Source organism: Pseudopodoces humilis, chromosome 2 (genome assembly GCF_049639895.1).
Source record: "Pseudopodoces humilis isolate 2021_Gansu_Grassland_sample_001 chromosome 2, ASM4963989v1, whole genome shotgun sequence".
NCBI classification, from domain to species: domain Eukaryota; kingdom Metazoa; phylum Chordata; class Aves; order Passeriformes; family Paridae; genus Pseudopodoces; species Pseudopodoces humilis.
This window is the reverse complement of record NC_142201.1, coordinates 108,245,854-108,263,792: the sequence shown is the minus strand read 5'-3', so window position 1 is coordinate 108,263,792 and position 17,939 is coordinate 108,245,854. Positions and strand designations below refer to the sequence as shown.

Genomic DNA, 17,939 nt, shown 5'->3' with positions numbered 1-17,939 from the left:
TAAAGCTTTGGAATAGAATAGTTAATCTGCCCTGTCTCAAACCAGTATGGTTAAACCAAATCTAGATGTTAAAGCTCTAAATACTGGACTAACATTTAAAATACAGTTTCCTTACAGAGAAGATGATGAATTCAAGTGGTTTTAAACAGAATTCTACAGCAAAGCATGAGGGATAGCTAATGACTGCTGGGCTAAGCCTTCTTGCAGTAATGAAGCTGACAGCCTACCCACTGGATACCCCAGGAAGGACACAAGGATACAGTACTTTACAATGTAATAAAGGCATGGAGGAATCTATTTCTTCTTAGTAGACATCAAACTTCAGACACAAAATTTCTAAAATCCCACAGCAAAGCATCCACTTAAAAAACTCCAAAACAACCAATCCCCTCCCCAACTTTCCAGTTATTCTGTAGTTCAATTTTATTTTGCTTTATATAAAACCCCTCAAATCTAGTTTACAGTCTCATCAGAAAATTTATAGAACCCTGAGTTTGTTTTCCATGACACAGGTAAAAAAAAATTCAGTTTTTTCAAAAAAACAAAGTTTTTCTTCTAATGAATTGTGTAAAAGGAGAAAAATATCTCTATATTTTCAGCACACTCAGCAATGTCTGTGTGCATAAACTGAGACCTGTCATACCTGTCTTGTGATTAGGAGAAATTTAATGCTTCGCCTCTCTGTAATATTTGTTGTTTTGTCATAACTGGCGTGTAGACTGAATGGCAGGTGACATTTCCAAAGATTTAAATAAGGTAAGAAATTAAAACCAAATTAATATATTCACTTTCTAAAGTATAATGAGTCATTTGCATATAAAATGTTAGAGTCTGTAAATAAAAAATGAAATCCAAATACTTGGGGACATCATGAACTCCATTTCTTTTATTTCTCTGTCTATCTATCTATCTATCTATCTATCTATCTATCTATCTATCTATCTATCTATCTATCTTTGTATATACATACAAACACTGAGGAGAAAGATTTTAAACCCCTGAAATTCTTGCTATTTTATGCATCAGTTTAGATTGAGCAAGAGTTAATGATTTCCCCCTCCATGGATCATAGCACACAAGATACCAGACTGCAGCATTCTGTAGGGCACCTACAAAACTCCTTATATATCACCTGCAAAGGCAGCCTCTGATCTGTCCTCAAGAAGAGGGAAATACTCTTATAATGCCCAAAGTGTTTTCCAAGAGTGAACTCCAGGTCTGGTTATGTCAAAGGAGTGAGACATATCCTTATCATACATGGAATTCCATGGAGATCACTGAAAACCTGGTGGAGAGGACAGGATCTTACCCTTTGGCCACTTTGCAGAGCTACAGTCATACTGAAAGATAAGGAAGGAAAACATGCCATGGGGCTCCATATAGAAAAAAGACAGCAAACTAACACATCTACCAAGAATAAAGAATGAAAAACACTGTCCAGGCTATGTTAAAATATACCACAGGAAAGTCACATTTACAAATTAAGCAGTAGGAGTCTCAAGGCTACCAGCTAATTCCAATTTAATGATGCTGCCAGTGTGTGAAACAATGGAGTGAAGAAAAATAAGCTTATTTGGTCAGTCAATAATCGAAAATCTATTTGCCTAAAGTTGATTTACAGTGCAACAGGATTCAGCTACTGAAATTTGTAACTGGTGCTCTTGTTGAGAGAAGAAAAGACAGCCTTTAATTTATTAATTGAAGAGAGCTAGGACTAATTAAAGATGCAGCATAAAGCTGGGAAATAGGAACTCTAACATGCAGTATGAATTCACATAAATACAGACATTTTAGCCAGCTGGAGCTGAGCTATAGTGCTAACTGCAAGGGCCTGGCTTTGCACAGGGGCTGCAAGAGTTATTGGTATTTTTGTTCATATGCACATGGCCACTCACATGATACACACATAACTTCTTTACAATTCAAAATACTATTGTCAAAAAGAAGAAAAAAATTAGTCAAGAGGTAACAAATACTACAGAGAGGTACAAAAAGAAAAAAACGAAAACAAAGGCAAGTTTTAGTTTGAAGAAAAGTAGGAAGTGCTTACAACCACAGGCTACCTGCAGGAAACCTGGTGCTTCAACATCACTATTAGACCTTTAAAAAAACTCCATATTTTGTTCACAACTGCATGCCCAGCTCCTTCTACACAGACTCTGTGTTAACAGTCTGCTTAAAAGTAAGACCCAAGTCTATTTAACAATTTGCCCCACTATTCCTCTGTTTCAAAATGAGCAACCCTCATTTCCCTCCTGGTGGCAGAAGAGGACTTTGGCCTGTAGTTCCCATTTCTCAGCATGCCTGTAATTCTCTCATTAGAGGAATTCCTATTTCTCTGCTGGCTCAGTAGAATGAACACTCACCAAATCCATATCACAAACATATTCTCCTTAAGGATATGTCTTTGGCAACCTGTGTCAAACAAGGCAGAAGACTGACAAACTCTATTCTATAATCTACCTGATCACACCGAAACATTACAGAGACACAAAGAAAATTACTTCAAATGCCCCATGTTGGCCTGTTATGTCTTATAATTGTTCAGAATTTAGCTAGACACCCTAGGGAAGGCACTTGGAAGTTGAATTCCACACTTGCTTCAGAATGGTTACAGGAACAGGACCAAATCTAGTCTCTCACACACAACTTCATTTTAAGACAATATATATTTATGTATAAGCATAATGTTTTTGGATGAGATTATCCAACAGTTAAAATAAACTTTGAAAACAATAGCTGAATGTACAAGTGTTTAGAAATTTGCTGATCCATCTGAGCCTGTCAGTGAACACTTGGGATTTTCCAGACAGATAATGCTTGGAAGGGAAGTTGAGGATCCAATCACTATTTCTTTAATAGAGAAGTCATTGCTATGTACAGGGGGCCTATAAAAACTGTTTTTTTCTGAACACAACAGGAATCTCAGATTTGGTCCTGAGAAAACATGAACATACCAGGAAATATTAATTTGCAGAATTGTTTTAACCTGCTTACAGTAATGGTACAAGTGTTTCTATGACACTGACAGGCTTCTTGACTAGGTTCTATCTATTTCTTTCCTATAATATATATTTCTCTGGCAGCATTTTCCTCTACATTTCCATACTTTCTCACTGTTACCTCCATGTCATGTTTTCTGCAAGACCCACCTACCATTTTACAGCAAAGCTCAATTTAATTTCAGGCTACTTTTCAATGAGTAATAACTGACTCTAATTCAAATAACTGACTCTACCTTCAAGAAGCTATGAGGAATGTTTACTCTTTACCTCTGTCTTTACTATTTTCATTCTATTCCTTTTAGTATAGATAATTTTGCATAGAGCTTGCCCTCACAGAGTTGTCCTTGAAGCCTACCAATTTCTGTTTCATTTTTAAGCATCATTCTTCCACATGCTTGTTTCTGAAAGCAAAAGTATCTCCTATTATGATTTTAATTCTTACAAGAGATTTACAGCAACTCAAGTATATCTCTATTAATCCAAGGAAAAAGGCATTTTATGAGAAGGAGTGTAAACAGTGTCTCTGTGAAGAGACGGGGAGAAAAATAGCTACGTGTCAGCACAGTGGGGATAGAAGCTACAACTCTATTAAACTCTTAATAGAAGTATTTAAATTAAAACACTCCTTTGAGTGAAATTCTGCACTAATGTATGTTACCTGAGACTTCCCCTGCCTCCTCTCTCTCATCCCACCACTGAACCCTGGGAAACATTTTAACCTCCTGCAGCACAGTCAGGAATCCACCCATGACTGATTGATCCATATCACGATGGAAGCAGACCCTGGGGGTCAGAAGGATGCCCCAAAGGGAATGATGAGGCACTGAATCTGTGCTTGATGGGCAGAGGAGACAGAAGATTAGAGAGGAGATAAGGTGGATAATAGGCTCGGCTTCCGACACCTCTTCTTGTGAAAGTTCTCAAACCAAAATATTGTTCGGAGCTCTTTTCCGTTAATTAAATGGGAGCTGAGGGGATATATAACCTGTCAAGGTCTGAATAGCACAACCTCCAACACTTTCTTCCACTGTCTGACTGAGAAAATTAAGTAAACAGTCCCATTAAGCAGACTCCTGTTTCCTTCTCCATCCCCCAGGAGCAGGCAGGCACTCACAAGGTGCTCAGCCACCCTGGATACTTCCAGAAGCAGTTTAGCCCCACAGTGAAAAGCAAAGAGCCCTCAAGAGCAAACACCAGTCCTGACCATCAGAGGGCTTCTCACTGCAGGAGTCACTTCGTTCTACTGAACAGACATGCTAAATCTGCTATTACAAAGTCACATCATTTTTTCAGAGAACAAAGTTGCTGCTTTAGCTATGTGCATCTTTGTTTCTTTTATTGCTCACCTTCAGTTTGCTTTTATCACTAATGCCGGCCTTAACACAGAAACAAATGACCTAGTGAATGAGAGCTGAATGCTATAAAAAAAGGTAAATTATTCAGTTGTGATTAAAAATTGTTCTTGAATGTACGTGCATGATTCAGAGCAGGACAGAGTATCCAGCTTCTCACACAATACCATTTTTCAGGGTTAAAAGGACCAGAGTCTGGCCAATAAAACACAGGATAGGGAATATGTGTGTCCTTCTGCATGTGCACATGGGCACTTCATAACCCAAAAAAAATGGCAGTAAAAGCTGCAATATATAAAACTAATTTTTTTTATAAATAACAAAAGTTCTGCTCACAAAGCTGGGACTTGTGATGCATTAAATGCTCTGCACGTGAGGAATTGCTTTCTTCAGTATTTCCAGAAATGGAAGGGTGTCTCTTAGGTCACACATGGAAAGAAGCATCAACAGCAAGCAAGCCTGGAAACCAGAATGACAAGACAGCTGACCTCTGTTAAAGCCAAACAAAGGTGTTTACTAAAAAAAAAAAAAACAAAAAACAACCCCTGAAGTCTTCGCTAACTTGAAAAGTGAAAATAATTACTCGAGTGAAACCTCTGATTGAACCTAAGCTTGTTTCTATAAACGTAAGATGTAATTTGCATTCAGGACACATCAATTTTCTCTTGTTTTCAAGAGAAACAATTCATTACAGAAGTTTAATGAACTCCACTCCATTTTTTATCAGGCTTTTCCTTTAGGGGAGGAGAAAATGCCTCACTGCATGCACTTAAGACACGAGGTACTCAATGACAAACACCAGTAAGTAGGATCTCTAAGTTCATTTCTTCAGAATTACATATCTGCAAACAAGAATGACCTAAATCATTTACAATTTCTCAGAAATTATAGCCTAGTTTTGGTGTTAATATATGATTATCTTGTAGCTGACAACTATTGCAAAAAAATCATAAATTAGAGGTAATAATCTCAACTGAGAAACACTTCAAGATACAGATATCCTCCCAGTGAATACTGCAGTTTTATAGATTGTAACCATTTCTTTCTCACTGTTCACTGAGTAAAATACAGTGAGAGTGAACCCCCCCCCCCAAAAAAAAAGAAAAAACAAGAAAATAAATGAAGCATCAGAAGAATCCTTCTCATGCTTCATTTTGAAGACAAAAAAATTAAGGAGCTTTATTTTTGTCTACTGATCAGTGACTGAAGTACCTTATTTCCAAATTTGTTTTAAGATAAAGCTTTAAAACATCAACAATACTGACTGTGTAGTAAGAGAAGTAATCCACCCATTTTTACACAGATCACTGGAACCTCACTGCTTTGTTAAAATAGTTGGGCCACACCTCATGCTGCCACTCATTCTCTAGCTTCACTTAAGCTGTGCCAATCAATAAAAAATGAGATTTTGTCCTTCTACACTGTTTATGTTTGGGAGATGCAACAGCATTCAAAAAATCTACCAGGAATTTTTGTGGAATTACACTGAAAAAAAAAAAAGTAGTTTTTATAATTTTATATTGAATTAAGGAGACTTGCAAAGCTAAGAAAATTATCACTTAATACAGTACTTAAACTATGATATTTTATCTCAAAAACTTTTAAATTAAAAATATTGCTAGCATTTCAAAGAGCACCTTGAGAAACAAGAACATTCTGTGCAATTTAAGGTGTATAACAAATGTGACAGATAATATCCACAAATGTGCATGACAGAGCAAGTTATCACATTGTCATGTGCATAGAGCTCTTTAAAAAGAACATTATTCTTTTGACAGGTTTTTATTCTCAGGTTTCCTACTGCTCCCAAAGACTCACCCCCTCTTTTAAGACAGTGGCAGATTTGGTAAATCCTCCAGGTTTTGGCAGAGGTTTATCCTCTACCCCAAGGAAGCCAAGGAGGTAAAGAACAGAAGGAATGGGAATCCGGGGGTCTGTGAGGAAAGGCAGAGAGCTGCCCATGCCGTGGGTGTTGAACACTCTTGGAAGAACATGGTTGCAGACACCAGTTCATGACTGTGGGGCTGGCAGCAGCCTTAGTTTCTAACTGGAAATTATGGGATGGTTGAGGGCAGAAGCGCGAGGTCCAGCGTGATGCATGACCACATACTTGGGAATATTCCCAAACAGACTTCCCTGCATCTGCATGTACAAACTGACCACCACTGACTCAAACACAGAGGACAGAAGGAATCACACCAAGAGCCTGAATTAGTAACGCTGATGGTTAACAGAATATGGTGGTTTGCATCATTCTGCATTCCCAATAAAATTATACAATAGTGAGTGGTTGTTTTTTTTTAAATTCATCATGCATCAAAAGATAACCTGGACTTCTTTGTCTTCTCTTTCTCTTGGTAATTTCTCATTGCTGATTCTTGCTACAAGATAAGTCTCAAAGTCATGGCACTTTGCCAAAGTGCATATTGCTCCTGAATCAATTTAGATGCATATTCTATCTAAATAGAGCACCTGAGGTATCTTGGTGTACTTTCTTTACACATATTATTGTTACTTGAATTGTTTATGTGCCCGTGAAAACATGCTGAGAAGAGAATCAAAATAAATGGGTCAAAGCAAAGACTTTACAAATGGGGTTGAATGTGGATCTAATACACCACTTAGGAGAAAACAAATAATTTGGTTTCTGGCATAGGCTTTTTTAGTCATCAAGAAAATCAATTTTCAAAAATAAGTGTTAAAAATAACCAAATGTCTAGATAAGGCCAGGTAATGATAAAGAGAAGGATCTCTAATTACAGGCTTATATACGAAACTTCTAACTCCTGTCTGAATATCACAAATTATGCAATTGCATTTACTGTGACCAGCTTTCATCCTCTGATGGTTTGCATTGTTATCAAAAAATTTATTTCCTTTCTACCCCTTATCACTAAATTGAATTACAGCAAAATTAAAATGACAGAGGAAGACAGATTTAAGGGAGCAATACACAAACATCTGCCAGAATCGTCAAAGAACAGTGAGGGCCACAGAAGCAAAAAAGGACAAAAAAAATTCTATGAGCTGTCTATGAACCAGGAGATACTAATTAAGGTTGTAGAGTTATATGAGAAAAGATAAAACATAGATAATACATCTACAGACATATTAACCAATGCCTGCCATGTGAGGCTTCACTGTGTGCATACATAAAAACAAAACGTGGCCAAACCTGAACAGACAGCACAGACTCTGAAAACCCTCCCTCACCACCTCTGGGGAAGTCTAAGGTACAAATGTGGATGTAAATTAGTGGTGGTTGAATTTAAAGTGTGCCAGGTCAGTGCCAGACTGCCTCACACCCTCTGTGAGGATAAGGGGACATGAATACAAGATGACACCAGTGAGAAGCAGGGACTTGGACTGAATAATCTTCATAAACTTGAGATGTTCTGTGATTCTCTGATCCTGCATTGACCCATGACCTGTAAAGCAAGGGTTTTAATCCCATCCCCACTACTAGACTGCAGTTCAGGGAAGCTCCTCAGTGCCCAGCTCCATCCATTCAGAGGACATCAAAACAGGCTGGTACCTCCTGTGACCTGGAGGAGTTACTTTAATGGGCTGAAGTAAACGCTAAAATGAATTGTTGCAACAGAAACCTGGATATTTCTTGAAGAGATTGCTTCACAAGCTTGACGTTGCCACTGCAATGGAGCGAGAGGTAATTAGAGTGATTAAGTGAAAATCATTGAGGAGCTGCCATTCACTCCTTTGTCAGTCCTGAAGCTGCATGGGGCCAGGATCATTCTGCTCTGCAAATACCAGTGAAGAATACCTAATGAAGAAAGGTGACTGGAGGGTGGAAATATTTGAGGAGTTTTGCACCATAATATGGAACATTTGCTATTAGTTCCCAACGCATATTTTTCATCTTAAGGAGTAACAGCCACCTTCCAAGTTTCAGTTCCTTGATATTTCTTATTATGCCAGAACTCAACCCTTTTTAAATGAATCCTTTCCAAAGAAAATTGAAGGAATGAATAACATTTCACAGAAGAGTTCTCAGCAGAGAGTCTTCCTGGGATTTTTAGAGGAGAATATAAAAGAATTAAAAAAAAAAAAAAAAAAAGATGAAAAAGAAAAGAAAATATTAATAATCCCTTTTACTTCTCCAAGTGGGAATACTGATAAACTCATCAGATTTTTATCTAACAATACAAGAATTATACGTAGGTTTTCCTGGAGCCTGATATATTTCTGGTCAATAACTGAAATATTTGGCCAATTTTTAAACAAAAATAACAAGAATATTTTGGAACAAAAGTTCTGGGTATGAAGATTTAGATACTGAAATATAACACTAAGAAGTTATGGACTGAGTCTCTCAGAGCATTTAATTCACCTATTTGTTTGTAAGTAATTTTATTGTCCAACTCATCTTCCACATCTCCCACAATCCAATATGGATTATGGTGTATGGGAAAACACCCTTAGACAAGATTGCTAAAATATTTTCTGTATTCATTCACAAATAATTTTGTATTGATATAAACCACAAAATCCCCACCCACATTACATGTTTGGCTGGAGCAGTTCAATCAGAGATCTGTGTCTTCAATCCCAGTGTCAGCAGTGTGGGAACATCCAGCAGGCATGACAAACCACACCATGGTACTGCTCTTTACTACACTCAACTTTCTCAAACAAAATTAAAAAAAAAAAAAAAAAGAAAAAGGAAAAAAATTATGACTGGGTGACAGCAATGGAATTTTTGAATAGTCAAATCAAGGGGAACAAAAAGAGCACTGATGAAAAGCTGAATGACTCAAATGAGGAAAAATTAGTTGACTGCATTCCACTAGAATTTGCTTTTTGGTTTGAAACCCTATGATCTGTAAAGCAACATATTTGCATTTACTTTTTAATGCACTAATAGCAGCTTAATTGTGAAGGTTTCTTCTTAAATAATCTCGTTAAAAATTAACTGGTGTTTGATTGATATGAAAACAGTTTTGATTTAGCTTTCTAGCTTTATTTCTACTAAAATTGTACAATTTGAAAAGTAATATATTTTTCTTTAATTATTATCACAACAGTACAGTAATTTTGCCAGCTTTTTTACTGAAGAATTTGATCATTATAGAAATGAGCTTTTGCTTTTGATTTGTGTGTACATGCATTAGGATTTTATGGTCTTTCACTAAAAGCTAGAATGTGATACAATAATGTCTCCCGTGTCAAGGACAATGCAATGGGGCATTGCTTTTGGAGGAATTCTGGGCAAGGATCTGGGGTTACCCTGCCAGGAATATGAGGAGCAGACAAACCATTCCAGATTACTGCCCACCAGGAGGATGGTGCCAAAGTCCTTTTGGTGGTGCCCAGCAACAGGGCGAGGAGCAATGGCCATAAAACAAAACACCAAAAAGCTCCATTCAACATGAGGAGAACTTTTTTATTCTGAGGGTGGCAGAGCACTGGAACAGCTGCCCAGGGAGGGTATAGATTCTCCCTTTCTGGAGACATTAAAACCCCAGCTGGACATGTTCCTGTGTCACCTGCTTGAGGTTACCCTGCCTTGGCAGGAGGTTTGGGATGGCTGATCTCCACTGGTCCCTTCCAACCCCAGCTATTCTGTGAAATACACTTTTGAAGGATATAATTATTTTTTTCCTCACTGTAAATGAGATCATAGAGAACTTTGCTCTTTTCAATTGTTCATCTCCTGTAAGAAAACCTTAATTTAGAGATCGATTTAAGAAATCTGCACAGAAACCATCATGCAAAACACTAAATTTTGAAAAATTAAGTAGCAAACAAAAGTTTTCAAAAAGAAGCCCCACAATTTCCACATAATCTTTCCTGTGATACCATGTGCATATTTAATACAGGTGTGTGCTTTAACAATTTAATCTTATATTAGTGTTTCTGCACAACTCCCTCTTAATTCACAGCAAAGACAGTTTACAGGAAGGGGAAATTCAGTGTGCCTTTAACCTCATAAATCTACTTGTAGTCCTAAATTTCATTTAAGCCCTGCACTGGCAAGAAATCTTATAGACTGAAGGTATTTTATTTTGCTGGTGAATTCAAGTCTTATATTTAATGACTTTTTCTTAAACTAGAGATGCAGCTTAAGAGGAGGGATTATCCATTATTCCTACCCATTTTTATCACAAAGACACTATAACTCAATTCACAATAGGTAGAGAGACAAAAATCTAAGTTGCCCTAATGTAACCTCACCCATAAAAACACTGCTTATAGCATAGGTGTATGTAAAAATGATATAAAAAAACAAGAATCTCTGCAATTCATATAACAATTTACAGCACACACTGTTGTCACAACTTAAAAGTGACTGAAAATTGCCTTGGAAATTATGGCTAATGGATTATAACAGTTTTTGTCACAAATTATCCTGAGTAGTTTTGGTTCAGCATCATGTAGCTTTATATAACATTATACTGCATTAATATGCTATTTCATCAACCTGCTCAAAAACCTCTATTAATCTTAATGGACCCAAAGAAATAGATCTCCTAAGAACTTTGATAATATCTCCTTTGGTATAGGTGTGCTGGTTGAGGCTGGGATGGAGTTCACTTTCTTCACAGTAGCTCGTGTGGGGGGCTGTGTTTTGGATTTGTGCTGGAAGCAGTGCTGATGGTGCAGGGATGTTTTCCTCACTGCTGGGCAGAGCTTGCAGAGCCAAGGCCTTTTCTGCCTCTCAGTGCAGGAACTGGGCTGGGGGGTGCCCAAAACACCAGTCAGGTGGTGGTGAACAACTGCTCTTGTTTGCATCACTTGACTTCTCTGGGCTTCATTCCTCTGTCTTTGTTATTGCCCTTTTATTTTATTACGACTGATCTGATGATTATTATATAATTCCAATTATTAAACTCTTTATATCTCAACTCCCACGAGTTTTCTCACTTTTACACTTTGATTCTCTCCCTCCACCAGGGAGGGAGGGAGGGAGGGAGTGAATGAATGACTCGTGCTTAGTTGCTGGCAGGGTTAGACCACAACATGGTTGATTATTTAGCCCAAGAAGATAGATCTTATAACATAAATATCTACTTGACATGGAAGCAGAATTAATATTTGTCAAAAAAACCAAAAATATAAAAAACACCCTCCCCCCCCCAAAAAAAAAAAACCCAAAAAACAGCAACAGAACAAACAAAAAAAAACACACAAAAAAAAAAAAAAAACAAAAACAGAAAAAAAAATATATATAAAGCCTGGAATGAGCTACCAACAGTCAAAGAAATTCTAGAATTCTCTGCTTCCCCACAGAGCCCTAGAAGAGATCAAATTGCCAAAACAGGTATTGGAAATGTACTGAGCAAAGACTTCAAGGTGGAGAAAGACACAGGAAAAGGAACTGCTAGATTGCCTTACACAACTTGTTGCATTCTCTTTGGGTAAAACACAATCATGCAGCGTTATTTTGGCTAAAAAAGTTTTCAGACACTAAAAAAATTTAAATAGGAAAGTAACTTCAGGTTGCTCAATGGTGAAATAACCAGCAACATTGCAAAGAAACATCTACAGCAACCCAATTTTTTTTTTTTTTTTTTTTTTTGGTCTGTGCTTGTATGAAGAATTTTAACAACATTCAGCAGATGCCATGATTATGTGAGAATCACTTGATTGCTGTAACTCTGCAACAGAAAACAGGATTTGCATACAAGTAATAGCAAGCGACTCTTTGGAAAAAGGAAATGGTACTTCCAAGTGGACTTGTTAACACCAAGAAATATGGGATGCCTGCTGTGCAAACTTATTTAAGAGCACTGCATTGTAAAATGCTCTCATTGAAGTGTTTCTGCTGGAAAAGGGTCATTTTTTTTACTGAAAAATTTCTTTTTATTACAGAAATGCCTGGTATCATCCCCATTTTATCTTAAATAAATATGCACTATCATGCATTTAAATAAAGTAGGAAACACTGATTATCTTAAAATGATCTTAGTCTAGACCACTTGCCAGCATGCTATACATGCAAAGTCAATTAGGTTACAGATTTGAGCACTTAACATTTCTCTCATTACAACTCCTCATATGGTATGAGAGGCAAAAACAGTGACAAATTGGTGTCTATGCAGTTTCATGAATTCACCAGGAACAAAAAAAGGATGGCTACTAGGGGCAGGGAGACATGGAAGGGACAAAAGGAAGAAAAAAGAAAAGATGAAAACACAAATTGCCCTACAGTCAGAATACTGTATGCCAGTTTGAGGAATAAATCAGAAAGTGTTGCTGCTGCCATCCTTATCAAACTTAATGACGCTCTGCACAATTTACAGTATCAATATGATCAGAGATGCACATTCCTTGGTTTCAAAACCTGCATCTCAACTTTAGTACCATTCATCTGCTGAAGGTAACATGCTCCAAGATTACACACACGTATTACACTTAAATCAAGAGCATCTGCTGGAAGTACATTGCAGAACAGCAGATGTTACTGTAGCAAATAACTATCAATCTTATGCTGATCCAGTGCCACTGACAAGGCATTCAAAATGCAGCTGGACAAGGAAAGGCCCTCCTATCCCAAAGTTATTCACAGAACTCCGGGTGATTTAGCAAAATAATCCTGAAATCTCTGGACACCTCAGCAGACCTTACCTTTAAAAAGCCATTTAGATTCATCACACCATTCTGTCTAGCAGTAAAGGATTTATGTTGTTTACTTGGCTTTGTGTAGCTGCAGGATTTTATGTATCCCAGTATCCAACAGTGCAGATACTGGCAGCAACAAAAAAAATCAGTGCTCAAACGTGAATACAACATTATTAAGGATACTCCAGCACTATCACTCATTTTAAAGTTGCATTTTTAAAGGCAGGAGGCAATCAGGGAAACAAAGATGTCTAAAATGTTCCAGTTGTTTTCAAGAGGCTAGGCTTCACTCTTGCTGGAAAACAGCCACATCAAGGACCACAAAAACACAGGTTATTTGTGAGGGGAAAGACATGAAACAATTTTAATTACGTTTTCCAAGAGACTCTTAGAATGCTGTAGATGACAGACATTCTAGTACCAGATCTTGGCTGAAGCTACTGCAATCCATTACATTTTGTGTCAATAATCACAGGTTAATAAATAAATGAGGTTCAGTTGTCTGTTTAAAATATAAGACTCTTACAGAAGTAATATCCATAAATCTTGATTAAAAGGAAACCAAGCTTGTTTTGTTTGTTCTTAGAGTTGTCCATATCCAATATTAACTTATAATCAAATAAAAAATACTTTGGATGCTTAAGAACATCAGTCTATGCAGCACTGCCAAGCTGTGCCAATCCCACCTCTCAGCAAAATGTCAGCCTATAAATGCTATTGACAAGCAGAAATGAGTATGAAGCATCCTTATGGCACAATGATATTTCAGGATCTTTTGACATTAATCTTGAGTTTGTGAACATGTGCAAATCCATACTTTGCTAATATTTGCATCAAACTATTTTTTTCTTCCTTTTTTTCTTTTAATTTTTTAAAATCACTTCACAAAGTGACAATACTGCTGTCCTAGCCTTGCTTTGTAAATATATAGACATACAAAATACATCCAGTATGGTAACAACATGAATTAAATAGTTTTCATGGAAGAAAAGCAGAACAGTAGCTCAGAATATATTTTTTTTTCTATTATATTTTCAAGGTTTGTTAAAGATGTGCTAAGGTTGGCTTCTTCTCCTTTGGAAATCAAACATTTTACAGATTCAGACACTTTTCATATGGAAGGGAATCTGATGTTCACACACACACACAGACAATTACAGTCCCATCAGGCTTCAGACACCTGAAATATGTTACCTTGTTGTAGTCTGATTATAACGTCAGAAACCTGATATTCTCTTACCTAGAACACAAAAGAGAAATTGTTTTAGATTAATTCATGGCATTGTTCAAATCATACATTTTGCAAATTAAAGAAGAATGAATTACGTACAACCAACAAATTCAGTTTAGACTATTTAGTGGTAAATGGTCTTAGTATTAATTCAACCCAAGAGGTTTGATTCTTGAGCTGTGATCTTCTTTCACAGCTTTGTCATTTTCTCTTCTCAGATGATTAAAAATTCTTGTATTTTCAATCAAGGAAGGTTAAAAGCCATGTAAAAATCCAAGGTCCATGTTTGCACTTATCTTGCAATAATTATGATTCAGCTTTTTAACCTTCAAACTTTGCCCAGTGTGCACCACTGGTACAAATGTACATGCAGATACACTTTTTTGTTTTTGAAAGTAGAAATTCAAAGGCTTCTCTAAACCTTACTCTGCAGGTTTTGGTTGGATTTTTGGTTTTATTTTGGTTGTTGTTTTGTTTTTGAGGCTTTTTGTTTGTTTTTGTTTTGTTTTTGGTGTAATGATACTATAAAAATACTTTGGTTTCATTTTGTTTTCCACTCTCTTTTTCAATAATGACAAAGGTCCCGTAAGTTTTTGTCAACAGTATCTTGAAGCTCAAGGAATGTCTAAAGTAGTACTGGCACCTTCTGTTTATAAAGTGTTCATAAACCAGTAAATACACGTGTTTTCAAACAATCTAACCTTTAAATGACATTCTTTTAAGCAAAGTAACTTAACCTTAATGATGCCAACAACAAAGAAATTATAAGTTCCTTCAACTGCTTGAGCTATGGAATATATGGATTCCTGGGACAACTGAAAGTTTGTTCCTACAAGCTGCTGTTTATTAACACTTGTGAGAATTATTAAAGTCTCAACCAGGACTACAGAATTGTTTAATTTTCACCAAAGTTTTCCTTATGGCAAAAAGGAAACAAAACATCTCTTAGTTTAGAGCTACAGCCATAAACCATCAGCTATCATATTTATGATTTTAAATTTCAGCTTTGAAATTAAGTTCAACTTCTTATGAGCAACACAGCAAAAATGAACACAAACCCACGTCTTCAAAACACAAAGGTTTTCAGATAATTTAAAATCCACCAGTACAATATCTCTCACTGGCCCTGGCCCAGTATCACTGACACATCCAGGAAGCACAAGTTGGGCACATTTTTTTCCAGCACCAACAAATCTGGATCTGCTTCTTTCTTTCTCCCTCCAGATGCTGCAGTTTCTTCACGCTCTGTTTGTGTAGCCATGCTCTGACCCAAAACTTCTTGGTGACACTCCCCACTCTAAACTTCAAACCATTTAAACTTGAAAAACAGTTTTCTCTTTACTTTTTTAACTAGATCATTTAGACAGGTCTGGGTTAGTTTCTGGTAATAGAAATGCTTGAAATTGCACAACAGAGAGTGTGATAACTCTCAGTGGAGAAAGCTTTGCTGGCAGAGGATCCCAACCTTTCCTTTAACCTAATTCTGTTTATCCATTAGGCAATCTAAGTGATTTTCTCAGTGAACAGCTATGGAACAGCAAAATTAACTTTTTTTTTTTTTTTCCCTTGTTATTGAAACCTGTGGAACAGAGCTTTCTTTAAAACCAACTTTTTTCCTGTTCCCTCTGTTGAGCTCATTATCTTTTTAATAACTAACTTAGCTATTTTTGTAGGTTTTCTTTGACAATTGTGACTCAGTTGGGCTGAGTGATGGTCTTGGGGTAGAGAGGAGGAGGAAAAGAAAGGTAACATTCCCAATGGTAAATGGTTTCTAGTGCCTATCAGATTTTATTCTAGAGAAAAACTGATTGGCTTCACCCTCACAACTTCAAGTAAAGATTTTATTACACTTGAAGAATTCTAGAATATTCTGGAAAGAATATAAAGTCTTAGGTTTTGTTAAACAACAAAGTATTTAGATCTTCAGATATTAACATATCTTATTTAGAGACTGTGAAACACTTTGAAAAAGGATGCAAAAGTGCTGTAACCTGAAAATATTTCAAGATCTTAAAAAAAAAAAAAATTAGAACCAAGCAGGCTCTGAGAAAGGAAGACTTTGCCACATGGAAATCCCACTACAGCCAATGTAATCACAGTTCTAAAAATCCTCCCAATTCATTTTGCCTAAGACAGAAAAAGAGGAGCTCCAGAGCTAGACTCTTTCTGTTGCATCCCTCTACTTGTTCCTTTCTTCTCTCCTTATCAATCTGCAGAATCAAAAGTGTGTTTAACTTAGGATTTATGTGTATTATTCTGCTTCTATTCTGTTTCACAACTGCAGCTACCAGCACAGTCTCTTTCATGTGGTGGGAGAGAAAACCTAAAATGGTCTTTGGAAAAAAGAAACAGATTCTAAAGGCATATACAGGGATTTATGGCTGTCATCTGGAATACCAAAACATCTGCAGGTTTTAGTAGCTGGGATACACGTTAGAGAAAGGGGGGGAAAAAAAAAAAGAGAGAAAAGGGGAAAAAAAAAAGGTATAATATTATACCCTGTATTTTCAAGTGTGAATCTGAGGAAAGTTGCTTTAGCACGGGATAAAAAAATGGCACTGACATGCTCTGGTTTGGCACAAAGAGAACAGAGAAAAGTAGAGCAAGGAAGAATTCTGTGTCATGTACACTGAAGAAACAGAAAATGGCATATGGAAAAAAACATCTCTGGAGATTTTTATAAAGGTTTAGAGCTCATTTCCATATGATTTAGAGAGATCAGGGCTTTACAACTGAGGTGTAAATTGAAAGTTACAGGTATTACTATCAATGATCCAGGAACAAGCTGAGTTCAACAAATACCTGACCATTTAGAAATCAACAGCAATCCTATGACAATAGCAGAGTGTAAGAGTAGCCTTGAATAAACAGATAACATTGTTCTAAAAACCCAGTTGGGAAAATACATTATAAAATAATCCACAGTAATGGAAAAAACTCATGATTTTAAGTTGTGATCACTACTAAGGAGTCAAACTACTAAATTACCTTCCCTTAAAACAGATGACATTTAAAATCTTAAAACTAGTGATTTTACATATTCAATCTTATCAACCTCCTCAATTTTTTACTATAATTATTTGAGCTCAAACACAGACTACAAAACAATAAATATTTACATCTTCACCAGAGTTATGCAGACGGCACAGATCCAAGCCTTGCTCACAGCTCTCAGGCTAATCAGGCCTGCTTGCATCATATGAATTCTCCTTGAGCTCGACTTTGAGTTGACTTTGAAGTTTATGAGCTGAAAAGCAGCTAAATTAAGCAGAACAAAACAAGCAAATGACAGCTAAAGAAGCATTAGACCCAAGTCTATCCATTCAATTAATTTGCAGTTTTACCCACTCTTCTGTTTAACTGCTTTGTCAAAATTTCAACAGAAGTACCATATGACTGAATTTATGCTACACACATCAGTAAGATAAATATCTGAAATAAAGGATAAAAGAAATAATTCTGTACAACGAGACCTAGGAAAAAAACCTAATCAAACAAACAAAAACAAAACAAAACAATAAAAAACAAAACCCCAAACCAACTCATTCAATTTTTTTCTAGTTTACTTTTAAATATATGCATTTCCTCTGTACTGGGAATTTTATATGTTGTTATTTTATAAATATATGAAAAAGAAAGCCTCATAAAGAGACAGGAAGATATTCAAGAACTAAGAAAAGGAGAAGATGTATTAATTATAAAAGTCTTCCTGGGACAAAGGAGACCTTGCAGGAAACGAACAATTCTGGTTTTTGTTGTACTCTGATAGAA

At 36.4% G+C, this 17,939-nt stretch overlaps 1 protein-coding gene across 2 annotated transcripts in view; it reads right to left on the bottom strand.

Annotated features, from left to right (window-relative positions):
- CADM2 (cell adhesion molecule 2) overlaps positions 1 to 17,939 on the bottom strand; it is a 571,255-nt gene that overhangs the window by 289,719 nt on the left and 263,597 nt on the right. The gene's annotated exons all lie outside the window — the stretch shown is intronic.